Consider the following 27,673-nt stretch of genomic DNA (forward strand, 5'->3'; position numbering starts at 1 on the left):
CTGGCCAAGACCCAAATGCCACAAATGCCATGTGTGGGATGTAATCCACTGGGGGCAGTCAACTACAACATTACCTGTTTTGCTAGAGTGGCCATGCAGGGGATGTTGGTCCAGCCAGTCGAACTTCCTGTTACACCTTCCTTGCATGTGACTACCGTAGTAGGTGGGCGTGACCCTTCCAGACCTGGTAAAAGGCCAAGTCACGCAGCCACTTTTTCGTCCTGCAAATTTCCTGATTCACCTGGACTGGACTGCTGGCTGCCAGCCAACAGTTCCCCCAGGTTATCTCCCATATGGGGTAAACCTGTTTGTACATGTTTGTAACTTTAAGCCTTAAGCCTGCCTTCAGGGATCACACTGTGCTCAGCCTGATCGTGAGTAAAACTACTTTTTGTTACTTATGAATAAGACTGTGGTGTCTTTATTCTTTTAGCAGCTAGCTAACATGTGCTTGACTCTGTCACTGTTGACATTTGTTTGGGGTGAGAATAATCAGCAGAATCAAGCCCCGAACCCACAAATAGGGGGACCAGCAGGCCAAGAGGGTGGTTGAGAGGTGGGACCTCAAGCTCTGGGTGTGTCCCTTCCCCTAGTGCCATTTTGGGTGTGCAAGATCTGCTCTGGGGGTTCCTTCTCCATTCAGAGAAGACAGAATTTTGTAAAACAACAACAACAACAACAACAACAACAACCCATATTAGGCTCATTAATTGTTGGCACTTCATTGGGATAAAAATGCTAAGCCGGTCCAAGTGTGGAGAGAAATCCAGTTACAAATGTAGGTCCATATCTGCTTGCTTCCACCACCTGGTTTACTTGTACCTTGTACATCCGAAGTGGGCTCTCTAGGCGGAAGTGTCACTTGATAGTCCCCCCCCCTTTCCCATCAACTCCAATCCCCCTTCATATCAGGCAGATGCCTGTGCTTAACACAGGGTTTTTTTTTTTAAGTCAATTTTTTTATTTGTGTCAATTTGCATATTAATAGCTTGCATATTAAACAAGTGCTCCAGAGACTGGGTGAGCTAATGACTCTGGCAGTCTCCACTATTTTAACTCAATTTTGTCTCATCCAGATTTCATTGACTTTGGGGATTGGTATTCAGTTTTCATTGAAATTATCCAAGCCAGACCTAATTTGTGCTGCCCTTCCATTAATCCAATTAATTAGCCCTATTGATGTGAGCTGCTTTGTAATGCTGCTTTGTTCAGTGATGGGCAGCTTTGTCGACAACTTTGTGTCACAGTGCACCCCTTTCCCACCAGAAAAGGGGGCGTTTTACTCCCCGGACACCGTGAGGTGGGTGGAGGTGGGGAGGTCCAGAGATGCAAGGGCTGAAGCCCACCTGCAAGGCCAGAGAGACTAAGCGCATGCATGCAGCACCCGTGATGGGGACACCCCACACCACCCCTCCCTTGCTGACTGCCCCCCTCTCTCCCTCTCTCTCTCTCTCTCTCTCTCCCCCCCCCCCTTTTTCGCTCCTTGCTGAAGCTCTCCAGCCAGCCTGGCCTATCATACCTCGGGCATTGATTTGTGACCTCCACTGCTTGGAAGTCTCTCTTCTCTGAGGGAATTCATTAACCTTTCCCCCAGTGCAAAGCTGGAAAGAAAATCTTTATATTTTCTAAGCAAAGCAAACAAACCCAGCTAATGATTATTTGTGCAACAACTGCCTGCCCCTCCCTTGTGTGAGTTCATGGGAGCTTTTGGGGCGGGGGCTGCCCATCTGAAGATGTGGACCTTTTGCCCCCGGAGGCAAAGGGATAAATGGTCTTTCTGCCCCGCATTCCCCTTTCAAAAGCCCAAGCACATGGGCAGCTGAATGGTACTCAGTGCTGGCAACCAGGCACTGGAGGGCAGCAGGCAGAGCTGCCTGTGGAGGGGGGGGGCGTCTTGGCCTTTCTGTACTGGTTGCTGCTGCCCCCTGCCCCCACCCCCTGCAGCCACCTGGGGTGGTGGGTGGGCAGGAGACACCTTCCCCATGAGGAAGGGGAAACAGAGGCAGTGGCTGAGCAGAAGGTGCCCAAGAAGCCCTTGAGAAGGAAGGCCAGTGGAGAGGAACTCTTTGCCCTGATGCAGCAGAGGAGTTCACAGATCCAAAGCTGGATCCCCCATCTGCTGGTCCAACCCTCCAATGGGCTGACTGCTGTTTTCAGTTGTTATACATCATTAATCTCAGAATAGCCCACCCTTTTGGTTAATGAGAGTAGTTAATGAAGATCTAGAAAATTTCCAGCATGGCAAAGCTCACAATATATTTAGGGGAAAGGGAAGGCTCAACTTTAATGAGCTTGAAAATAATTGGTCATGCCTTTGCTCATTATTGGAACAATTACAACCTTATTTCACTGCCTGTTCTCAGAGTTGTATTTTTCTGTTTCTCTCCTTGTTTATAGCCTTCCCAGGGTGAGGGGCCAAAGGCATTGACTCCTGTTTCCCACATGGGGAGAGCCTTGAAATAAGCGACCCATATAGGCTTCCCCCTTTGGGCTTCACAGAAGAAAGGTGAGGAAAGATATGGGATGAGAGAGTAAGAAACGTTATGTGGCATTTGAGGTTTCCTTTTCTTTACTGAATTGGAACCAGCTTTTTATAGGATTAAACATAAAAGTTAAAATCACAGATGAAGAAAACTGTACAGAGCCTCCTCTGGTGAGAAAAGGTTGCAATGTTTGAGGCTTTTAAGTTTAGAGAAGAAGCAAGGAAGGGAAGAAGTTTGCAAAATGATGCGCATCATGGAGAAAGTGGAGAGAGAGAAGGTCTTCTCCCTCTCTCACAACACAAGAATTCACAGACATCCAAGGAAGCTGAGTGTTGGAAGGTTCTGCACAGAGCAAAGAAAGGACTTCTTCGCTCAGCACTTAGTTAAGCTATGGAGGCAGCAATAGCCACCAACTTGGATTGGACAAATCCATGGAGGAGGAGAAGGCTATCAATAGCTCTTGGCCAGGATGGCTCTGCTCTGCCTCCACAGTCAGAGGCAGAAACGCTTCTGAATACCAGTTGCTGGAAACCGCAGGAGGGGAGAGGGTTCTGGGGTTCGAGTCCTGCTTGGGGGATTCCCATCTGGTTGGCAGCTGTGCAGCTGGACGAGACCGGCTGTTGGCCTGATCCAGCAGCAGGCTCTTCTCATGTTCTGATGGCACCAGACATGATCTGCTAAGCAGAGCTCCTATCTGCACAAGGCCTCCCAGAAATGAGCAAGGAGCTGAGCAAAACCAATGGGGGGGGGCCTATCCTGCCCAGGGTTTATTTATTTCATTTATTCACTGCCTTACACAGAGGAGCTTCAAAGTGACTTACAGTGAAGAGATAAAATACAAAAGTTGCACAGAATATATTAAAACAGCAAGACAGGAGAACACTGGCGCCCTGCCTTCTTTACAACTTCATACGCTGCTTCATCAGCACCTCACAGCTACCGGGAACAACGCTGAACTTACCTTTTTCTTGAATCTTCTTGAACTTATTTAAAAAACAAGAAAAAACGAAAAACTGAGTCAAGAATTTGTAAGTACCTAGTAAAATCTGATATTGCAAGTTCACTTTATTTTAGGTAGTTTGTAAGTTTTCATGGCACTTTGTAAGTAATTGTCTCTTTCTCACAAATTTGATAAATGGTGTAAAATTATTTCTGAACAACTGTGTGACTATTTGTCACCAATATGCTGTACGAGTTGCACTAGCACCTGAGAGCAGCAGCAGAAATTCTTCGCCAGGCACTGGGAAGCTCTGCCCTGTGGCCTCTCTTGACCAGCAGGGTGTCCAGCAAAGGAGACTCTTTCCCATAGAATCAAAGCACACAATTTCCCTGAAAGATGCCTGGGAACTGTAATGTGCTCAGGGTGCTGGGAATTGTAGCACCATGCGGGGGGGGGGATTACTGAAAATTATTTCATGGTGGTGAGGAATGCACTTTTAATGTAGAATGTGTAGGCATATTGCCCGGAGATGCCAGAGATGGAAGCGGTGGCATTCTACCATACCCTCCAACATTTCTTCGATGCAAATAGGGACGTCCTATTCCATAATGATAATTTTACTATTTATACCCCACACATCTTACTGGGTTGCACCAGCCACTCTAGGTAGCTTTCAACATATATAAAACATAATTAAACATTAAAAAACTTCCCTATACAGAATTGCCTTTAGCAGCCTGGGAGTCGGATAACTGCAAACCCTTCAACATTTCTCCAATGAAAATAGGGACATCCTAAGGAAAAGTGGAACATTCCAGGATCAAATCAGAAACCGGGACGGCTTTTCTAAAACAGGGACGTTTCTGGAAAATAGGGACACTTGGAGGGTCTGATTCTACATGCAAAGCAGCTTTTCTCCCTCCCTCCCTGAATCGCTCCTCCCCTAAAGAACACAGCATTTTTCTCTGGAACAAAGGAAATGGCCTTATGTTGCTTCACCTTCTGCTGCACTGCCTGCTCTGGTCCAGTGCTATGCAGCACTCGGGGATCCTTTAAGCTTCAGATGCCAGAGGACCTTCTGCATGCAATGCAGCTGTCCTACCATTTGGATATGGGCCTTCTGGACTCTAACCTTAGCTCCAGTAAACTCTTGTGGGCAAAGATATCTGCCCCAACCCCTGTGCTCTGGAGGTGGACTCATCCTCCATCCTCTGTGTCCTCCCTGAACCCTTGGGAGTCTGCAGGGAGCTTTGAGCCCCTTTCCCTCTCTGCCCAGGAAAGAAAACTTGGTGGATCAGGAGGAGGAATACAGTGGTACCTCAGGTTAAGAACTTAATTCGTTCCGGAGGTCCGTTCTTAACCTGAAGCACCACTTTAGCTAATGGGGCCTCCTGCTGCTGCCGCTGCACGATTTCTGTTCTCGCCCTGAAGCAAAGTTCTTAACCCGAGGTACTATTTCTGGGTTAGCAGAGTCTGTAACCTGAAGCGTTTGTAACCCGAGGTACCACTGTAATCCTTTCCTTTACCCTCAGCATTTGGTGGCCTCCTTGGATGATATAAAATGTGTGTGTTTAGGAAAAAATGTAGCTAAGTTGACTTTATTTGTTTTGTTATTCCTTGATGATCTCATTTGGTCCATTTTATGCCTCATTAAAGTCCATGTGAAAATGCTGCAGGGAACTGAAAGTTTTCTCCAAGGGGGGTTGTGCCTTGTGGCAACTGCCCCAGCCATTTATTGCCCCCCCAGCATGTCTCGTCCTTGGATATAGCTGGGCTGGGAGGGGCCAATGGCCTCCCCAGTCTGCGAGGGTTGCCTCTCCTGCCTCCCCTCTCCCATCTCATCCATCACTCACCCAGGGCCTCTTATTTTCCTTTTCTCTGAAAGAAGCTATAAAATTCCCCAGACCGTGTGTGTGAGAGAGTGGGGGGGGGGGTATGGTGCACACTTTACAAATTACCATTGAAAAATGAATTGCCTTGACAAAATCTAATGTTTTGTGACACAGCACAAATACGCATTTCATTCTTGAGGAGAAGGCAAAGGAGCTCATTGGAAATATTAAATTAAGCAGTGTAACAGCTGAGAATAATTTGGTTTTCTGCTCTGTTGCTTGTGATTTGGTATGGAGTTTGAGGAGGCAGCCTGGTCCCTGTTTAGCGTGGAAGGCAGTGCATGCTCCCTCACCACAAAGCTTCCCTGCTTGCACACCAGAGGCGCATGCTGCTGTCTGGTGCCACGTAGAGGGCCCTGAAGTGTGGGGAAGTCCCAGCATTCTGCAAGGTGGAAGAGACCAGCTGTCCTTGGGGGGTGGAGAAATGTCACAGGCTTCCCGAAAAAGCCTCACGCAGAGAGTTGGACTAGATGGCCCTGAGGGGCCCTTCCAACTACCTCTCCACCCACATTAGCCCCAAGTTACACTACTAGAGGAGCAGGACATGTGAAAAGAGAAGCGGACAAGGAGCAATGGATTCAAACTACAAGAAAGAAGATTCCACCTAAACATTAGGAAGAACTTCCTGACAGTAAGAGCTGTTCGACAGTGGAATTTGCTGCCAAGAAGTGTGGTAGAGTCTCCTTCTTTGGAGGTCTTTAAGCGGAGGCTTGACAGCCATCTGTCAGGAATGCTTTGATGGTGTTTCCTGCTTGGCAGGGGTTGGACTGCATGGCCCTTGTGGTCTCTTCCAACTCTATGATTCTATGATTCTATGATTCTAGGACCTTCCGAGAGACATTTCACTCACATTATTGGACTTTTCTCTTGAAATTCCTCAGAGATTCCAGCCTGAGCAGGAAACTCTGGATTTGCTTTGAATTGCACTTTAGGCAGCACCCAGGCACAACCAAGGGACTGAATCCCCATGCACTCTTACCCCAAACCCTTCCCGTTTCTCTCAAGATCCCTTCCATGGGTTGCTTCCGCAATCCTGACAAGTTCTGCCACATGCAGAGCGGATGCTCGGCCACTGAGTAATGACCCTTGCCCATTTCTTATCAAAAAAGTGGTTTTATCTTGCCAACCAGGAGCAATGCCTTTTTGGTTCCTCCAGTGAATCTCTTTCCATTTTTCCTCATTTTGTTAGCCTGGGCCCAGTTCTCCAAGAAAGATCACCCCTTCTAAAACCTGCTTTTTGAAAGATTATGAAGCAAAAGTTTAGCTTTGAAGGAGGAGGGGGGAAATGGTGGGTTGTTTTCTTTAGAGAGAGCTATTCTCTGAATGTCTCCATTTAGAAGCCAAAGGGATTTTGTAACCGAGTAGAAAAACAAGCCGCGTGTCAAAGCTGTGGACTGCCTCCAGAAGGAGTGTAAGATTTGACAGGAGAGAAAATATGTTTTGGAAAGTTTGCTTGCTACCCATTTTTTTGAAGCTGCGTTGAAAGGGCTGTTGAGCCCCTCACAGATGCCCAAATGGCCATGAGAAGAGAAGCACGTTTTCAGAAGGATTCCTAGGGGGTGGGGGCTGAGAAGAAGAACCCATCCTGGTTGCCAGGGGGCTGCCTCTCCTGTGAGCTAGTCCTATTAATGTCTAAGCCAATGACCACAAATGCTTGACAACGGGAGAGCCCAGAAGGCTCCCATGAGGATACCTACGGGGAGGTCTTTTTTAGAATAAGGCAGGTTGTAGGGAGAGGTTCTGTGCTGTGGCCCTCCATCCCGTCTGGTCAAGGAGCCAGTCTAAAGAGATCAGGCCCCTTGCCAGAAGTGCCCAGGCCACCTCAGAAGACTCTCCAAAGTGTTTGGGGCAGCTGGTGGCAGGGCTTTTAAAAACAAAACCCAAATCCCCATGTGAGCTCAGAGGCGCATTTCCTCAGCCAACCCAATGGCACTCCACAGGCTGCTTCTGGTGTCTCCCTTTCTTAAGAATTGAAGCTGGAAAAGTTCCCAGACTGTACATCTGTTGGTATAATTTACACCTCGGAGGACAAGCAAGTGAGGGGGGGGAGAGAGAAGAGGCCTTCAAAGTATTTCACTTTCCATCTGTGCAACTGCCTTCCTTTGAAATCTCCTCCTGCCTCCATTCCAAAAATCTGAGCCCACCCCAAGTCCTCCTCCTTCCTAACCCAACCACACACACACACACACACACACACACACACACACACACACACCCATCACCACTTGCCCAGGCATATTGCATCTCCATTGAGCCATGGGGGCTGGCGATGGGAGCTTTTGTACAGGCCAGCTGGTGTGACCCTCTTGATTATAACCCTCAACTTCCAATACAAAATTTATAATGAAATGATCGAATGCTGATGCGTTGCATGACGACAACACCTGTGATAGCAGTGATTATGTTTCTGTCACTGATTTGTGGCATAGCTCAGCTCTTGAGGGCACCATCCTGTGCTATTAAGGCCCTTTTATACAGAGCATTCACAGCACAATTATCCCAAAGTGTATGATTGTAACTGGACTGTGACATGGAATGTAAACAGGGATTTCAGAGAGATTAACAGGCAAATTAGGAGTTACCAAGGGCCAAAGAAAGAAGGATAATTTTGTAACAGTTGGGTTCGTTTTTATCTCATTTGTGGGTAAGGAGGAACATGGTCCAGAACCCTCTCTTGCTTATGAGTGGATTTGGTTAAAACATTAAACGTAATGCAAACTGAATGTTTGGATCAGTTTCCCTTGACATAGAAGGATTTTATGATTCTGCTTTTGATTTCAATTATGATTACTGAATCTGGATTACTTGCCCACTTTACAGCCCCAAGTATAATTTTCCAAGCTATTATACACCTCTGACTTGTTTTGTATTGTTTGCTTAAAGAAATTGTTATTATATTGCTTTACAGTTTATTCTCTATAAGAATGACTATTCGTTTGATAATATACTGTAGCTGAGAACTATTTGTATATCTGAAAAGCTAATAAAAATTATTTACAAAAAGAAACAGTGAGATTCTGCAGAGCTCTCATTCTCCAGGTGGGAGAGTTTTCTGGGCTGGCTGCAGATGGATGGACTAGAGGCCAACAGCTGCAGAACCGAAAGATGAGCAGTGAAAACAATCAGGCACGAGACTTCCAGGAAATTGAATCCAAATTGACTCCCAACATGTTTGGAGATGAAACTGGCTCTTCCCAGCAGCTCCTTCCTGAGGCTCTTTTGAGGTGATCAGGTCTTCTCATATTTAGTGAAAGTGTCACGTGATTAGTGTCACATGATGGGGATCCTGGCTCTTCATTTTTGACACTGAAGGCAAGGAAGGGAAATTCTGTCACTTTCAGTTTCTCATTTTTCAGATCTTAAGTTCAGTTCCATATTTCCACATCAGTTTGCAATTTTTAGAAATAGTCTCTGTAAAACGTCACCCATGTTTAATGCAAATTTCTCCTAATACAGTATGCATGTGTTTATATGCCACTTGGCCTTATATACTCATTTTTGCAAAGCAATTTCCCCTAAAATGATGTGGTTTTGTATGTCACATGCATTTTTATGAACACTTTAACCTGAGTACATATAGGCTATTTTGTTCTCTTTACATGGCTGGAGAATAGAATTGCACATTTTGAAGGGTGGTTCTGTGTTTTAGTTCTCTCTCTCTCTCTCTCTCTCTCTCTCTCTCTCTCTCTCTCTCTCTCTCTCTCTGTGTGTGTGTGTGTGTGTGTGTGTGTGTGTGTGTCTTTTGAGAGTTGCAAATTGGGTAGGATTACCTTTAAATGTGAATGGGAAACTAATTTTTCTCCATCCCTAACTGACGGGACTTTTTACACTAGTAGGCTCTATTTGAAATCACAAAAGTGGATAGAGAAGAAAAGGCTGGAGATTTCACCGGAAGGGGACCACCAGCAAGCAGCCCGACTGGGAGGCTCCACAGCTGAGCTGCGTCTTTCTGGAGGCGGAGGGAGAGTTTGTGGGTCAACAGAAAGGAGCTGGCACAACCAGGCAGATGGAAGCCAACTCCCATGGTGCTGAAGTTTTTGATTTGTCTGATAGTTTAGAGTCCATTAATTTTAGAGAGATGCTGAGATCTTCTTTAGACTGAACAATTTTGATTTACTGAAATGGGAATTCACTGCTTGAAATGGACATATGTGCTTGTTTTAAACCCCACTGCATTAATATTTCTTCTGAAGTGCATATTAGCTGATTCCTTCCTTCCCTCCTCTTTTTTCTGGCCTTGGAGTTATATTTTTTAATGCAAGAATAATAATGTTAAATATGTATTGGAGCAGTGTTACACTAAATTTCCTTGCTTGAATTCAGCTCAGAAGAGCTTACAAAAATGGATTCCACCTTCTCCTGGAAAAAGGGAGAGGAGGCCCGCCTGCTCAGAGTCAGCAGAGGCTTCTCCATCCCGTAAATAAGCAAATGTCCTTGCTCTGATACATAACCGCTGGCCACCTCCACCATCTTGACATCCAGCCCTTCTCTGACTCCTTGCGAAGCCCCCTCCCTTTTAAAATGAAAGCTGGAGGAAGAGATTTGCATTTTGTTACAAAGAAGAGCCGAGGAGGCGGATGGCGGAAGGTTGGGTATTCTGAGGATGTGCTTGTCTTGGGGGCGTTGATGATCACACCCGAGAATAAATACTGTAGAAGCCCTTTCAATGATTATTATTTTTTAAGGGAGAAGTAGGAGCAGTAGATCAGATACTCCATAAAGCAGAAACCCATTGTTGCCTGGGCAGGCATTTCTCAGGGGGCTTGTGAATCAGGGCCTTTCCAGGAGGAGGGCAGGAAATAAATAGAAGCCCGCACCGCACCCCTAACCTGCAGGCTGCGGATGCGGCCAGTGGGTGGGGAGCTCCAGGAAGTGTTCCTTGTTGGTTCCACCCAGCCTTGGAGGTCAGGCTCAGGCAGAGCCTGCGGGGAGGGCAGCTGGGGGCTCCTGCCTCGCACTCCTTGGTGTGGGAATGTGGATGAGGAGATATTGTTTAATATATCCTATCCTAGCTTGTGTTAACAAGCCCCAAACTTAGCAGAGTTACATTCCCCTTTAATGCACAGCAGAAACGGTTGCTCAGGCTTGCTGAAGCCTCTAGAATAATATTTCCTGGTACTTTCCCCCTGAATCCCTCTTAAAAGAAAATACACGACACAATGCTCTTTAAAAGTGAAAGAGTTTACTTACAAGACATCCTGAGTTAACAGCACAATCTCAGAAAGGCAGGCTAGCTTAGATGAACACAATTGGTTCCGGAAGTCTGTTCATAAACTGAAGCGTTCATAAACTGAAGCAAACTTTCCCATTGAAAGTAATGGAAAGTGGATTAATCCGTTCCAGACGGGTCCGCGGAGTACTCAACCTGAAGTGTACTTAACCCGAAGCATGTTTGTGGACTTAAACTATCATCCCTGGTCCTTGACCATTCTGGCTGGGACTGATAGGTGTTGGCAACCAACATCTGTTAAGCTGCAGATTCCCCATCTCTGAAGTTTAAAGGCAAATAGCTCTGTGAACCCTAAAGATAGGCCTACTCAAGTAGTCCTGAATATGAAACCAATATTCTTCAACTCTTTCGGCACCTTTTGTTCCTTCTAAGGGTTCATGTCGGCGAGTCTTACAATGAGGCATCTTGCACTTTAAAGCCTATAATAATACATCTTGTCATCTATTTACTCCATTCTTTTGGGATCGCTACAGGATTGTTCCCATACGTTTTCTTTGTCATATTGAAACTGGCATATATAGTGAATGCTATTGCTTTAGAATTTCAAATGCAACTTTATGGTACTGGTTGGGTAATCCACCTGACATTGACCTCCCTCAGGCATGTTGTCTGCTAGAAACGCTTCCTGGTCTCTTCTAAGCCCCCTTTGACCAAGATATCCCCTGAGGGCATGCAGTTTAACTGGCCATGGAACCTCTGTAACTTTTTTCATCTTCTGTGGCCATTAACAATTCCTGTTTGGGCAGCATAGGTTGACCAACTTAGTTTATTGGGGTGGGGGTGGCTTTTTGTGTGAGTTTAGCAAGCATTTTTATGGACGATTCTGAATTATTCTGCTATTTCAGTGTTTACTCCATTCTTTTGGGATCGCTACAGGATTGTATTTTAATATTTTGTTGGAAGCCGCCCAGAGTGGCTGGGGAAACCCAGCCAGATGGGCGGGGTATAAATAATATATTATTATTATTATTATTATTATTATTATTATTATTATTATGGGTGTAATTGGTTCCGAAAGTCTGTTCATAAACTGGAGCGTTCATAAACTGAAGCGAACTTTCCCATTGAAAGTAATGAAAAATGAATTAATCTGTTCCAGATGGGTCCGCGGTGTTCATAAACTGAAAATTCATAAACTGAGGTGTTCATAAACCGAGGTTCCACTGTACAGTATTTACAGGTAGAGTCCATGCCTTATGGGCCATGGATCCCTTTTGTTCTCTCTAGGCTGGAAGCCTTGAGGGAACATTCCTTACTAGAGATGTTGCTTCTCTGAAGTCGAAATCCAAAAGAGAAAGAAATGGCTGCTGGCCAATGAATTTACCTGGCAGCTTACCCATCTCATTTGCATGCAGAGGAAGTCCATCCCAGATCAAAAACAGGAAACTGACCTGGTCAGGTGTTCCTCCATGTGGTCACTCTAGGAAATGTTGTGACTTGACTGCACCTGCTTTACACCCCCAGGATCTGCTCCATTGGAAGGTTCTCTTCTGCTGCCCTCTGTCCAGCAGTGCTCTCCTTCTGCCTGCGTGCCCCTTTCAGGTGCGGGCTGCAGGTGGCTTTGTCAGACTGGGAAAATAAGGGGATCACAGAACTGTAGAGTTGGAAAGGATCACAAGGGTCATCTAGTCCAACCCCCTGCAATGGAGGAAACTTTTGCCCAACGTGGGACTCGGCCCTGAGGTTGAGTCTTATGCTCTATCGACTGAGCTATCCCACATTCTCAAGAGCAAGGGTCCCCAAACTAAGGCCCGGGGGCCGGATGCGGCCCAATCGCCTTCTAAATCTGGCCCGCGGATGGTCCGGGAATCAGCATGTTTTTACACGAGTAGAATGTGTTCTTTTATTTAAAATGCATCTCTGGGTTATTTGTGAGGCATAGGAATTAATTCATAATTTTTTCCAAAATATAGTCCGGCCCCCCACAAGGTCTGAGGGACAGTGGACCGGCCCCCTGCTCAAGAGTTAAGTTTCTTCATTTTGTTGAAAGAGTATCTGTGTTAGGAGTGGGGGGAAGTTTTGTTTTGTTTGTCCTTTAAGGCAAACCTACCTAAAATGTGCACTTCCTGAACCAAGCACATCTCTCTTCAAAATTTGCACTTGTTTGAATTGCGCTATGCAGTTCTCCAACTCAAAAAATGTGCACAAAAATGTGTATATTGGTCAAAAGTGTGCCTACCAATGCATATTTTGGCATTAAGCCATACACACGCACACACGCACAATTTATTACCTGCTCTGCAGCCTAAGGTCCCAGGGTGGGTTACAGCATTAAAAATAATTTCAAAAACAATTAAAAAGAACTGTGTGTGTGTATGTAAAAAAATATACAAAAGTGCACTATATTAGGGGAAATTACTTGCAAATGCGTATAACACAGAGATCACACACAAAATAATTGCATATGGGAGAAATGCAAATTAAAATACAGAAGAATTTTCATCGGGAGTTTTAATGCAAAGTGGTGAACTGAACTTAAAACAAATGAGAAACTGAGAGAAACTGAAAGGGAGCAATTTGTCCATCCCTGATCCCTGTGCAGGTATGCTCCAAAGGGGCGAATACAGAAGGTTTTGGAAGGTAAAGCACAACAGTTTCTCCCATGCCATGTCTGATTTTATGATCACCCACTAAGAGCTGTTTGGCAGTGGAATGGACTCCCTTGGGAGGTGGTGGACTCACCTTCATTTGCGGTTTTTAAGCAGAGGTTGGCTGACCATCTGTCTTGGATGCTTCAGTTGAGATTCCTGCATTGCAGGGGGTTGGACTAGAGGACCCTTGGAGTCCCTCCCAACTCTAGCACTCTATGATTCTATGACACACACCCCACCCCATCCGGTTATCTGTTTCCTACACTAAGAAGCCCCAGGTGCTTCTGCCTTTTGCCAAATACGGTAGAAGGGGCAATGTCCTTGTCGAGATAGTATTCCAAATGTGGCCAGACCACATGTGTGTGCATGTACTCAGCTAAGTTTTACTCAGAGTAGGCCTTTTCAGATGAATAGGCCTACCAGTAACTTATGTGAGGTATCAGCAGTCAAATCCAACAATGAATACTCTAAATAGTTAGTAGGTTTAAGGGCCATTGACCACAGAGCTGTATTGCTGATAGGCAGAGACCATAGAAATGCAATTGGCAGAGAAGGCTCTGTGTTGTGTCATTTTCCCTCGCCTCCAGAGGAGGAAGGAGCACCTAGTAATTTTCTGTTCTCCTCTCTGTCTGTCTTCAACCAGTGATGGGAGCAGCCATGCCTTCCGCTTGCTCCAGTTCAGGCACATTAATATGGAATGGTCTAGATGCAAGGCAGGCACTCTGGTTGTATGACATCCCTCCCTTCTTGCGCTACCCTTGCAGTGGGGGGGGGGGGGGGTTAGGTGTGATTTCTGCAAACTGTACAATACAATGCTATTTGTGGCACAACCTCCCAGGGCTCGTGGATGGAGCTAAGGAGTGTAATTCTGCTTGAAGAATGAATTTTTGCATCCCTTTCCCTGGCAATTGCAACAGCCAGGTGAAGCTGAATTGGAACCCTTTTCTGAGCATCTGTAAAATTCCAGATTCAGGTAGGTTGGTCTGATGCAGTCTGTTGGTCTCTGATGCACTCTGTTGGTCTCTGATGCAGTTGATATATATAGTCCAGTAGCACCTTAGAGACCAACTGAGTTTGTTCTTGGTATACTCTTTCGTGTGCATGCACACTTCTTCAGAAGAAGGTGCTACTGGACATTTTTTAAAAAAAATATTGTAAAATTCCAGTGCTCCTTGCAAGCTCCTGCTCCCATCATGCATTGCCCTTCCTCCTTCCCATGAGAGGTTACTGAGAGGATTGAGGGCTTTCGTGCACAGGAGCTGCTAAGCAGCAGGTCTCAGTTTCTATCACTGTCTTTCCTACCTGGCAAGATTTTGTTGCAGAACCTCAGCCTGTGGTTTTAGGAAAGAAATGGAAACCCAAACTGGCCAATAAATGAACCAGAAAAACATCTCGAAATAATTCCGTGCATGATGCAAATCATTCAAATATATAAAATTTGCACAATACATAAATAGAAAAAAGGAAAAAAATGTAGAAAAGACGTTTGGTTCAATACTTAGCGTTTCCCCCGTAATTCCTTCATATGAGTAGATTCTGATCCAGTAGGTAAGGAAAGGTCTCCAGTTCTCCCAGAATGAAGAATACATATATTCCCCTATAGCCGCTCAGCATGTGCAATGTTTGCTGTGTCTGTCTGCTAGGTGCTCTAAAGCCAGCCCTCCACTGTGGGGGGAGAGAGTGTTCCCACTTTGCCCTCACCCCTGCTGTGTGTTGCAAGTCAAAGAAGCAACTTAACCCTGCCTGATATACTTGCCTGAATTGGATTTCCTTCTCTTCCTCTTTCGTTCCCTCCACTGGCTTCTAGCTCCCCCTGGCAGCTGCCTTCAGGCTCAGGCTCCCATGCCTGCTTTACACCCACAGAGGCCAGGGCATGGCATCCCCATTATTCGTTAAAGGGCACCGTTCCTAGTTTGGGACACTTTTAACACACACACACACACACACACACACACACACACACACACCCTTGAGAATGCCCATCGCAATGAAGCTGAGTCGGCCTCTTCCTCTGCCTTCTCCTGGCCACTGAGCTCCTACATCTCTCCATCAGCCACAAGGCCAAGGAAAGGAAAGTGGCAGGGGAGTCGACTTGGGCCCCAATTTATGGGTGCCCAGAACATGCGCCATTACAGCATGACATCACGTAGTGATGTGACATCATGATGTCACGCACCCCACGGCCTCAAAACTTGACTTACAGTGGCACTGGAAGTCAGGTTCCTTGGTCTTGTGAGGCCTCGGACATGACTTCTGGTGCTTTGTCGGGGGCCCTAGAGTGCTGGTGCTGAGCACCCACAACAAAAACATTTTGGATGCTGGGGCCCCCAGGGGCCCCATAGTTGGTACCCCTGAAAAGCAGCTTTCAAGCAAAGTGTGGTGGGGCTGTTCTGCAAGCACTGAACTTCTTTCCTCCTGAAGTCTACATAGGAACAGAAGCAGAGCCTGCTGGAGTAGGCCAATGGGGGCCCATCTAGTCCAGCGCCTCACAGTGACCTACCAGCTTTCCCCGCCCCCATGGGAAGCCTCTGACACTGGGGTAGAATACAGCCATTGGTAGCCTTTGTCTCCATGAATTTGTCTAGGCCCCTTTTTAATCTATCCAAGTTGGTGGCCATCACTACTACACCTTGTGGCAGTGAGTTCCAGGGTTCAATTATATGCACGTGAAGAAGTCTTCCCTTCTGTCTGTTCTGACTCTCTCAACATTCAGCTTCAATGGATGATCCCAGGCTCTAGTAAAATAAGGGAGGGGGGGAAACATCTAGCATAATTTCTCTCAAACCTAAAACGCCCCCAATACTGTACTGTGACATTTCCTCACAGGGGAGTCTCTCCATCTCCCTGATCATTTTGGTTGCCCTTTTCTGAACTTTTTCCAACTCTGCAACACTTTTTGAGGTGAGGTGGCCAGAATTGAATTTGTTATTCCAAGTGTGGCCACACACCATAGTTGTGTATAAAGGCATTAATGAAATGGGCAGTTTTATTTTATTTTTTCTTCCTTTAAAAATATTATTAAAGAAAAGGATTTTTTAAACATTACAAATTACCAATAACATAACCGATTACATTTTTTCCTCCTCTCTCCCCCCCCCCCCATCCATCCCTCTCCCACCCTCCAAGGACTTCCCTCAGCTCCCCTCTCTGGTTTGCTGGTGTTGTGTATTAAAGTAATAGCACAGCCAAGTATGTATTGTAATATAGAGTTTATTGTATTGTATTACAGAGTTTATTTGAATGTACAAGTTCCAGCGGGAACGTCTATCATTTGCTGGTTCAGGGTGCAGGATTTGGATCCTCTGCCAGATTGGTTTCTGTGGGAGGGAATCCATGCCATTGGTTCCCGCCAAAATGTTTATTTTCCCTGCTAGTCCTCTGTTATTATATAAGCCCCAGTTTTCCCCATTCCTCTGTTCTGGCTCTTACCTGTTCTTTGAAGTGAAAAGATGTTGTACCAGATCCTCACCTCCAGCTTCTTATCTGCACCGGGCTGAAATCACAGAATACCCACTACACAACATTCTGGCGACGAAAGTGGGATCCGGCTTGCTGTGAATTGATGTCAGAGGTCGGTATCCGGAGTCAGAAGAAGAGGAGAAGTCATAGACGCTCCTGAGTACACCACGGCAGGGAGTAAAATCATTCAGCCATTTAATTCGGGAACTGCAGAAGCCTGGGATTCATATCTCCAATGTTTCGGTTTCGCTGCTGCCACGCAAGGAATCACCAACGGCGACAGGAAAAAGGCAGTCTTCCTGAGTTGCTGCGGGGCTGAGGTTTTTGAGTTGGCCCGAGGCTTGGTGGCTCCTCTCATGCTAGAAACAGCGACACTGAAGCAGATCATAGACCAGCTCACGAGGCACCTTGCCCCCAGAGCAACCACGACAACACACCACATAGAGTTCCATAATAGGAGGCAGAAGGATGGTGAATCGGTCTCCATATCCCTTGCAGAGCTGAAGGCACTGTCATTTCGTGGCTCTTGAGGAAGCACTGCTTGATCAGTTCATTAGAAGCCTGAGCAGCAGTAAAGCTTGATGTCAGATCGCCGCTAGGGAAGAGGTGGATCTAGCAATGGCTGTGCGCGAGGCCATAGCTACTGAGACCACAGAGGGGGAGAAGCAAAAAACCCCACAACAAAGCGCCAGGCCAGCAACAGAGGCAGCTCACACTTTGAGCAGCCAGGAGTCCAGCCCGTCCCAGAGTCCATCCCACGGAGTTGGATCCCTGAGGCTTGGTTCATCTGGAACAAAAGGAAAAAAGCTAGAATGCCTGGGTTGTGGTGGGGCGCATGAACGTCGGAACTGCCGATTCCGGAATGCCATGTGCGCGCATGCAATAAAACGGGCCACATCGCTCGGGTATGCAGGTCGGCTACCGGAGGAACCTCGGGATCCCCGCAACTGTCCCGGCGACAGGCAAGTTCATCGGCGCACATGTTGGATGACTGCAACTACCTCACCGAGATAGAGGACAAGACCGTCCAGTTCCCTGCTCAGGGGAAAGCATCAGTCCGGGTCAGCATCGAGGGTCACCCTTGCCAGATGGAGGTGGATTCTGGTTCGGGGTTTACGATCGTCTTAGGCGAGACAGCGAGGTCGTTTTTCTCAGGGGTAAGTTCATGGCTGCCAAGTATCCCGTATTTCCCGGGAAACCCCCGTTTTTCCTTACCGTTTCCCAGAGGTCTCCCGTTCCAGCTACTCTCCTGTTAATTTCCCTTATTTTGGTTCCTGTCGGCGGCCATTTTTCTGGTTCGTTTTGCCCATCTATGGGCACCGAAAATGGCTGGCGCCAGCACCAGATCTCATGTCTATGCATGTCTGGAAGTGTGTAGACGCAACTTCCGGTGTTGCGCAGCTGCCGATCCCGGATTCCTCCGCAAGAGACTTGGCAGGTATGGGTAAGTTTCCTCCATTGGAACCTTTCCCTGCCACATTACAATCTTATTCAGCCGGCCGAATACACATCCTTGGAATGTGTTCCATCAATGTTAACTTTAAAGACAAAAAGGCTGTACTTAAGCTGGTGATCGCCAAAGCAAAGCGCACCATCCTGTCACGGTCCGGTCAGCGGGCGTCAGGACCAGAGGCAAGATGGTGGTGAAGAAGCAGGGTCGAGGAGCAAGGCAGAGGCGAAGGTCCACGGAGCACGAAGCAAGGCGAAGGCGAAGCAAGGGTCCAAGGAGCAAGAAGCAAGGCGAAGGGTCCAGGAACAAGAAGCAAGGCAAAGGTCCACGGGGCAAGAGCAAGGCGAAGGCGAAGCAAGGGTCCAAGGAGCAAGAAGCAAGGCGGAGGATCCAGGAACAAGAAGCAAGACAGCAGCAAGGCAAGGGTCCAAGGAGCAGGAGGCCAGATGCAACCAGGCAGGGATAGCGTTGCTGTGGCAAAGAGCTGAAGGGAAATGCTGGGCTTTTATCCCTCCCAGCTCCTGCCACCAGGTGCAGTGAGATCTCAAGTGGCCTTAGATCCCCAAGCCAAACTGAGGACACAGATGATGCCTTCCTGGAACAGATGGCCAAGCATTCCAAAGGAAGTGAGATAGTAGTAATGGGGGATTTCAACTATCCTGATATTTGTTGGATGTCAAACTCAGCCAAGAGCATAAGGTCGAACAGATTCCTCACTGGCCTTGCAGACAACTTCATTGTCCAGAAAGTGGGAGAAGCAACAAGAGGATCAGCCATTTTAGATCTGGTCCTAACCAATAGTGATGACTTGGTTAGTGGGGTAGAAGTGGCAGGATCATTAGGTGGGAGTGACCATGCTCTTCTGGAGTTTATTATCCAGCGGAAAGGAGCAACCAAGCATTCTAAGGTCCAAATTCTAGACTTTAAGAAAGCCGACTTCAGAAAACTTAGGGAAACGCTGGGTGAAATCCCATGGACAGTAATACTAAAAGGGAAGGGAGTTCATGATGGTTGGGAGTTTGTTAAAAGGGAGATATTAAAAGCACAACTTCAGGCAATACCAATGAGACGGAAACATGGAAGGTGCCTAAAGAAGCCAGGCTGGCTATCTAAAGAACTTTTGACTGAGTTAAGATTTAAAAGGGATATGTACAAAAAATGGAAAAGGGGGGAAATCTCCAGAGAGGAATTCAAACATATAGCCAGTACGTGTAGAGACAAAGTCAGAAAAGCTAAAGCACAGAATGAACTCAGGCTCGCTAGAGAGGTTAAAAGCAACAAAAAGGGCTTTTATGGGTATGTCCGTAGCAAAAGGAAAAACAAGGAAACAGTGGGGTCACTCAGAGGAGAAGATGGTGAAATGCAAACAGGGGACAGAGAAAGGGCAGAACTCCTCAATGCCTTCTTTGCCTCAGTCTTCTCCAAGAAAGAAAACAACGCCCGACCTGAAGAATATGGAGCAGATGATTCAGCAGGGGAAACACAGCCCAGAATAAGTAAGGAGGTAGTACAAGAATACTTGGCTAGTTTAGATGTATTCAAGTCTCCAGGGCCAGATGAACTACATCCAAGAGTATTAAAAGAACTGGCAGAGGTGATTTCAGAACCACTGGCAATAATCTTTGAAAATTCCTGGAGAACAGGCGAAGTTCCAGCAGACTGGAGGAGGGCAAATGTTGTCCCTATTTTCAAAAAGGGGAAAAGAGAGGACCCAAACAATTACCGCCCAGTCAGCCTGACATCAATACCAGGAAAGATTCTAGAGCAGATCATTAAGCAAACAGTCTGTGAGCACCTAGAAAGAAACTCTGTGATCACTAAAAGTCAGCATGGGTTCCTGAAAAATAAGTCATGTCAGACTAATCTGATCTCATTTTTTGACAGAATTACAAGCCTGGTAGATGAAGGGAACGCTGTGGATGTAGCCTATCTTGATTTCAGCAAGGCCTTTGACAAGGTGCCCCATGATATTCTTGTAAAGAAGCTGGTAAAATGTGGGCTAGACAATGCTACCATTCAGTGGATTTGTAACTGGCTTACTGACCGAACCCAAAGGGTGCTCATCAATGGCTCCTCCTCATCCTGGAGAGTAGTGACTAGTGGGGTGCCACAGGGTTCTGTCTTGGGCCCAGTCTTGTTCAACATCTTTATCAATGACTTGGATGATGGGCTTGAGGGCATCCTGAGCAAGTTTGCAGATGACACCAAATTGGGAGGGGTGGCTAACACCCCAGAGGACAGGATCACACTTCAGAATGACCTTAACAGATTAGACAACTGGGCCAAAGCAAACAAGATGAATTTTAACAAGGAGAAATGTAAAGTACTACACTTGGGCAAAAAAAATGAAAGGCACAAATACAGGATGGGAGACACCTGGCTTGAGAGCAGTACATGTGAAAAGGATCTAGGAGTCTTGGTAGACCACAAACTTGACATGAGTCAGCAGTGTGATGCAGCAGCTAAAAAAGCCAATGCAATTCTGGGCTGCATCAATAGGAGTATAGCATCTAGATCAAGGGAAGTAATAGTACCACTGTATTCTGCTCTGGTCAGACCTCACATGGAGTACTGTGTCCAGTTCTGGGCACCACAGTTCAAGAAGGATACTGATAAGCTGGAACGTGTCCAGAAGAGGGCAACCAAAATGGTCAAAGGCCTGGAAACGATGCCTTATGAGGAACGGCTTAGAGAGCTGGGTATGTTTAGCCTGGAGAAGAGAAGGTTAAGGGGTGATATGATAACCATGTTCAAATATATAAAAGGATGTCATATAGAGGAGGGAGAAAGGTTGTTTTCTGCTGCTCCAGAGAAGCGGACACGGAGCAACGGATTCAAACTACAAGAAAGAAAATTCCACCTAAACATTAGGAAGAACTTCCTGACAGTAAGAGCTGTTCGGCAGTGGAATTTGCTGCCAAGGAGTGTGGTGGAGTCTCCTTCTTTGGAGGTCTTTAAGCAGAGGCTTGACAGCCATCTGTCAGGAATGCTTTGATGGTGTTTCCTGCTTGGCAGGGGGTTGGACTGGATGGCCCTTGTGGTCTCTTCCAACTCTATGATTCTATCTGAGATTCTATCTATCTGAGATTCTATCTATCTGAGGCCTCACCTGGGTGACTACTCCTTGCCTCTCCAGCACAAGCTGAGGTCTTCACCTGTGTGGCCACGCCTTGCTTCCCCAGTACAAGCTGAGGCAGGCCCCAGTCCTGCAAGGCACTACAGGCCCCAGAGCCTGACTCCTGCCCATACTCCTGACACAGCCTCTTGGGAACAGACTGGTTTCCTGCTTTAGGGCTGGGCATCTCTGGGCTGAACGCAATAACAATAGCCCCAGAAACATTTGATAAGCTTTATGGGAAGTTCGCATCATTATTTGATGACAGTCTGGGGTGCTATAAAGGGCCTCCCATTAACTTCAAGTTGGACCAAGGGGTGGCTCCAGTTCGCCTCAAGCCAAGACATGTGCCATTCGCTTTGCAGCCCAAGATAGAGGCAGAACTCGACAAGCTAGGCCAGCAAGGGGTATTGGCACCAGTTGACTCAGCAAGATGGGAAACCCCAATAGTGACCCTGCTAAAAGCAAATGGGGAAGTGCGCATCTGTGCAGACTATAAATACACAATAAATAAGGCAATTTGGGGAAATTCTTACCCCATTCCAACTACTGGCAAAATTGGCTGGAGGCAAAATATTTGCAAAGATCGATCTCGCTCAGCATAGCTGCCAAGTTTTCCCTTTTCTCGCGAGGAAGCCTATTCAGCATAAGGGAAAATCCCTTAAAATAAGGGATAACTTGGCAGCTATGTCGCTCAGGCGTACCAGCAGCTACCTGTAACACCACAAACAGCAGAAGCTCAAACTATTGTAACCCACAAAGGGGCATTTAAGGTGAACCGATTGCAATTTGGAGTAAGTGTGGCCCCAGGAATATTTCAGGGCATTATGGAGAGGTTATTAAGGGGGGTGCCCATTTTTAATGCAGCAGCATGAGCTATCCCTTCATAAGGGGTGCGTACTCTGGGGGGACAGGGTAGTCATCCCTAACCCACTTAGGAACCGCATTCTAGAAACCTTGCATATGGGGCACCCGGGAATGGTCAGAATGAAATCCCTGGCCTGCTGTTATGTGTGGTGGCCAGGGATGGATAGGGAGATAGAAATGTGGGTATGCACATGCAAGGCATGCCAAGAGGTTCGACCTGAGGTTCCCCGGGCACCTATTCATTGGTGGGAACAGTCCAGAGCACCATGGAACCGTCTTCACATAGACTTTGTGGGGCCATACCTAGGTAAAATGTTTTTGGTTGTGGTCGATGCATACTCGAAATGGTTGGAAGTAGCATTAGTCCCCAGTCCCACTTTGGCAGCCATTATCAAGGTATTAAGGCAGCTGTTTGCCACGCATGGTCTGCCAGGAACGTTGGTGTCAGACAATGGGGCAGCATTCGTGTCAAGTGAGTTCAGAGGTTTCCTCACTGACAATTTCATACGAGGAGTGGCCTCTGCCCCTTTTCATTCCCCGTCTAATGGTCAAGCAGAACGAATGGTGCGAACTGCAAAGGGGGCTATTTCACGTCTACTGAAAGGTGACTGGGCAGCCCAAATAGCTCATATGCTGTTCTTACAGCATGCCACACCATGCACAGCCACGGGAAAGTCACCAGCTGAACTACTGTTAGGTCGCAGGCTGGTGACAGCCCTGGACTTTGTGCATCCAGATAGGATGGCTTCCCGTTCGGCACGGGAGCCACCACAACCCAAAGGAGACAGAACGAGATACTTTAATCCAGAGGATCTAGTTTGGGTGAGGAATTATGCCAGAGGTCCAACTTGGGTTCCGGGGGTCATTTCGCGGGCCAGCGGTCCCGTGTCATATTATGTCACGTTGTCACAGGATCAGGTCTGGCGTAGGCATGTGGATCAGCTGAGACGCAGGATACCCAGCAGGAGTGATGGCGAGGGACGAAACACCCGCATTAAATGAAGAGTTGCCACCCCTGAGTCAGGTGGAGACGCCTGCACTGATTAATGACCCACCAGGGCAGTCGGAAGGTGAGCTCCCTGCTGGGAATATGGAGCTGGCAGAAGATAATGAGTTGGGGGGGTCATTAGAAGGGGCAGCTGTAGCCGATGCTCCCGAGGAGACTCCTTAGCCTCCAACCCCTAGGGTCACAACACCGGAAGTGAGACGATCTAGTAGAAGTCGCAGGAAGCCACAGTCCCTGAAAGACTTCGTGTGTAATTCTCACTAAGTATGTGGTGTGTGTGTGTGTGTGTGTGTGTTGTGTATTAAAGTAATAGCACAGCCAAGTATGTATTGTAATATAGAGTTTATTGTATTGTATTACAGAGTTTATTTGAATGTACAAGTTCCAGCGGGAACGTCTATCATTTGCTGGTTCAGGGTACAGGATTTGGATCCTCTGCCGGATTGGTTTCCACGGGAGGGAATCTGTGCCATTGGTTCCTGCCAAAATGTATCTTTTCCCTGCTAGTCCTCTGTATTATATAAGCCCCAGTTTCCCCCATTCCTCTGTTCTGGCCCTTACCTGTTCTTTGAAGTAAAGAGATATTGTACCAGATCCTCGCCTCCAGCTTCTTATCTGTACCGGGCTGAAATCACTGAATACCCACTACACAACAGTTTGTGCATATTATTCTCTGCATATTATAAAATTGTACATATCGTTGCCTTATCTATCATGTCAAAACAAAAAATAAAATAAAAATCCTTCCAGTAGCACCTTTGAGACCAACTAAGTTTGTCATAGGTGTGAGCTTTCGTGTGCGTGCACACTTCTTCAGATACACACTGAAACGGAAGTCCCCAGACCCTTATGTATAGTCAGAAGGTGGGGAGGGGTATTCCTCAGAAGGATGGGGGAATGTATGATTGGCTGATAGGAGTGGTAAACCTGTTGACGACTGTTAACGACTGCAATTGGTCTTGCAGGAAAAAGCAAGGGGTGAGATGGCATAAGAAAGCTTTATCATGTATAATGAGATAAGAATCCAATGTCCTTATTCAGACCAGGTCTCTCCATGGTTTTAAGCTTGGTAATGAGTTGCAATTCAGAAACTTCTCTTTCCAGTCTGTTTCTGAAATTTTCCTGTAATAAAACAGCTACTTTGAGATCTTGTATAGAATGTCCTGGGAGATTGACGTGTTCTCCTACTGGTTTCTCTGTCTTGTGATTCTGATGTCAGATTTATGTCCATTTATCCTTTGGCGTAGGGTTTGGCCTGTCCAATATAGAGAGCTGAAGGGCACTGTTGGCATTTGATGGCATACACAGTGTTAGAAGATGAGCAATTAAATAGTCCTGAGATGGTATGTTGGATGTTGTTGGGGCCAGTAATGGTGTTGTCCGGGTGTATGTGGCAGCAAAGTTGGCATCTGGGTTTATTACAGGCTCTGGTACCCGTGTCCATGTTAAGTCTGGTGGTGGCATTATTGTGGACTGATGTTTGCTATCCAGGGGCCTCCGCTGGATATGTTCAAATTCTTCTGGATATACCTATGTTGTAGTTTAGTCGTTTAGTCGTGTCCGACTCTTCGTGATCCCATGGACCAGAGCACGCCGGGCACTCCTGTCTTCGCCAGGCACTCCTGTCTCTATATACCTATAGAGAACATAGCTGCCAAGTTTTCCCTTTTCTCGCGAGGAAGCCTATTCAGCATAAGGGAAAATCCCTTAAAAAAAGGGATAACTTGGCAGCTATGTATAGAGAAGCCCTTTGGATCTTTGCTAGGTAGCTCCCCCAGCCCACTCAGATCCGAGCAAGAACTTAGCAGGAGCCCCTCCAGAGGCAAGGCAGGTGGCCCTTACCCACAGCTCTGCTTCTCCTGCAGCCCCATGAATGCATATTCACTTGGCCAACCATTGTAGGCCAATGGAAGCCTTGGGTTCAAATCACTCCTTGGGCACACCAGGCACCTCCCCCTCCCAACCAGGGATTCAGGTGAGTTTCGTTGCATGATTGTGATGAGGATGGCAAAGCATTTGGGAAAGAACTTCAGCAGTAAAATGCTTCCTAATTTCTGTCCTTTTCACTGGCGGAGGAAGAGGGGGGCGGGGGGAGCGCACCGCCCCCCGCAGCACGATCCCGGTGGGGTGCCATCGCGCCTGCCCGCACTGGTCACCACACCCCTGCAGGTGGTGCGCCATGCCCCCGCCTGCTCTCCGCCCCCCACCCCACCCCCATGCTGGAGCATGAAGCTCCGCCACTGGTCCTGATGGCCTGTTGTGGACATAGCTTTTCTGGGCAACGAGAGAGAGAGAGAGAGAGAGAGAGAGAGAGAGAGAGAGAGAGAGAGAGAGAGAGAGAAGCTCATTTGTGCCAACATCTCTACCCAAAGTGGACATTCTTGCAAATAAGACTCATCCTAATAATCATACTAATAATATCCATCTCATTTCTTCTGAAGAAGAAAAAACACAAAGCCACTTGCAAGCAAAGATGCCTTATCACCCATCATCTTGGATTACGGCCTGAGACATAAAAATGATCTGACTGATGCAGCTAATGACGGATGGCGTGTCAAGCAGGGAAACGACGCAAAAGGACCCAATTTTCTAAAGAGCATTGTTACTGAACCTGACGAGGGAAGATGATGCCCTTTTATCTTGTGTTGATTGATAGCTAAAAAGAGGGATCTCTTCCTCGCAAGGACCAGGGCAAGTTGGTGGAATTACCAGGCAGAGAGAGAAAGAGAAGTCAAGCCGGCACCTCTGTTATTGCGGAGGGGATGGAGGGGGGGTGCGGGTACTTTCCACGTCCCAAGCACTCCATCTTCCTTGCTAAGCAAGCAGGAGCGGCAACTTCATTGAGGGGCTCAGCAGTTCTGAAGACTCAGCTTGACATTCAGAGCTGCTAAACCAGCCCTGCCCTTCTATAGCTGGCAGGTCAACCGGCCATAATTGGACAAGAAAAGCTGGCGTATTTTATTTTATTTCACTCGCTTCATTTCCTTCCTGCCACCCACTAAGATGGGTTGTAGAGTGCAAGAGGGTCTTGATGCAATGCACACCTGCTTGCTGGATATCTGAACTTCCTGTTTTGCGTGGCATGTGGTTGAGGTTGAAGTGACATCATCATAGGGTGTGTTGCTGATCTTTTCCGTCTGAATCTACCGTAGGTCTCGTGGATCTTGAGGTAGTGATTGTGGTGATTGCGACAAGTGCTTCACACTGCCATGTGTACCTCATAGGAGTCATCATGCTGACCCCAGTTTGACAACCTTTGACCCAACCCCCACAGCTCATGTGCCAAGGCCTGCCCTCTCTTTTCTCTTGAAATGTTGTAGTTGTTTAGTCGTTTAGTCGTGTCAGACTCTTCATGACCCCATGGACCAGAGTACGCCAGGCACTGGTCTTCCACTGTCTTCCACTGCTTCTCGCAGTTTGGTCAGACTCATGTTGGTGGCTTTGACACTGTCCAACCACCGCTTCCTCTGTCATCCCCTTCTCCTTGTGCCCTCCATCTTTCCCAACATCAGGGTCTTTTCCAGGGAGTCTTCTCTTCTCATGAGGTGGCCAAAGTATTGGAGCCTCAGCTTCAGGATCTGTCCTTCCAGTGAGCACTCAGGGCTGATTTCCTTCAGAATGGAGAGGTTTGATCTTCTTGCAGTCCATGGGACTCTCTCTAGTCTCTCTCTAATCCTCATACCTGGTCTGAAGGCATATGAGTCCTCCCCATGGCTGATGCTAAGCAGGTTTGGCTCTGGCCACTGTTTGGATAGAAGACCACCTAGGAACCTCCCATGAATGTCACTTTGGGTTCCAGGATGGGAGGTGGATGGAAGGAACTAAGCCCTAAAGTGATATCCCACAGGTTGTCTTCTCCTCTATGGATCTGCCCATACACACTACTGAAAGCTCTGCAACATGTTCCATCTCCATCAGAAATGGTGGAAAGAGGAGATACAATACCATATATTCTCTATGGTGGAACAAGGGTACTCTCAATGACTGTGCCCCAGAAGAGTTGGTCATGGATGGTCACAGTGGATGTGTCCTACCTCCAGGGCTTCCGGCAGAGGAAATTCCCACCACTACCTGAAGATGGTGTTGGGATTCAGCGTGTGTCCTTCTGTGTGCAAGGAAAGTGCTGGACCCCTGAGCTATGTCCCCCTGAGCATCCTCCAGATTTTAATTTTTAGTTGTTGGTTGAAATCTGGAGATGAGAGGAAAGAAGGCCCACCTTTGTGAAAATGAGCCAAACCACATGTTTTCTATATTTGCATTATTCAATTTTTAAATTTGAAAGCTATGCTGATATTCTCAGTGGGACCTGCTACCATGTGCTTGTGCCTCGAGAACTGCAAAGTCATGGCTGCTCTCCTGTTCCCATGTGGCAGAGAGCCTGGGAGGCTATGTGGCATCTCAAAGGGTCTATGAGAAGCCTCCACCCCTAAAAGGGAAAGGGGCTGCTCTTATCCCCTGCCTTGGGTGGCTGCTCCTCCTTCCTATTTGATGAGCAGCTAAACCTCAGCTATGTGTCTGGGAGGACAATGGCTCTGACAGCAGGGGAAATCGTCAGGTCAGACTTTATTAAGGCGGCAGCATCAAAATGACACACTCCAACATATTGCTATTAGAGGCTGCAAGACGATTTACCTCATTAG

The sequence above is a fragment of the Zootoca vivipara genome, chromosome 17, assembly GCF_963506605.1.
Source record: "Zootoca vivipara chromosome 17, rZooViv1.1, whole genome shotgun sequence".
Classification (NCBI taxonomy): domain Eukaryota; kingdom Metazoa; phylum Chordata; class Lepidosauria; order Squamata; family Lacertidae; genus Zootoca; species Zootoca vivipara.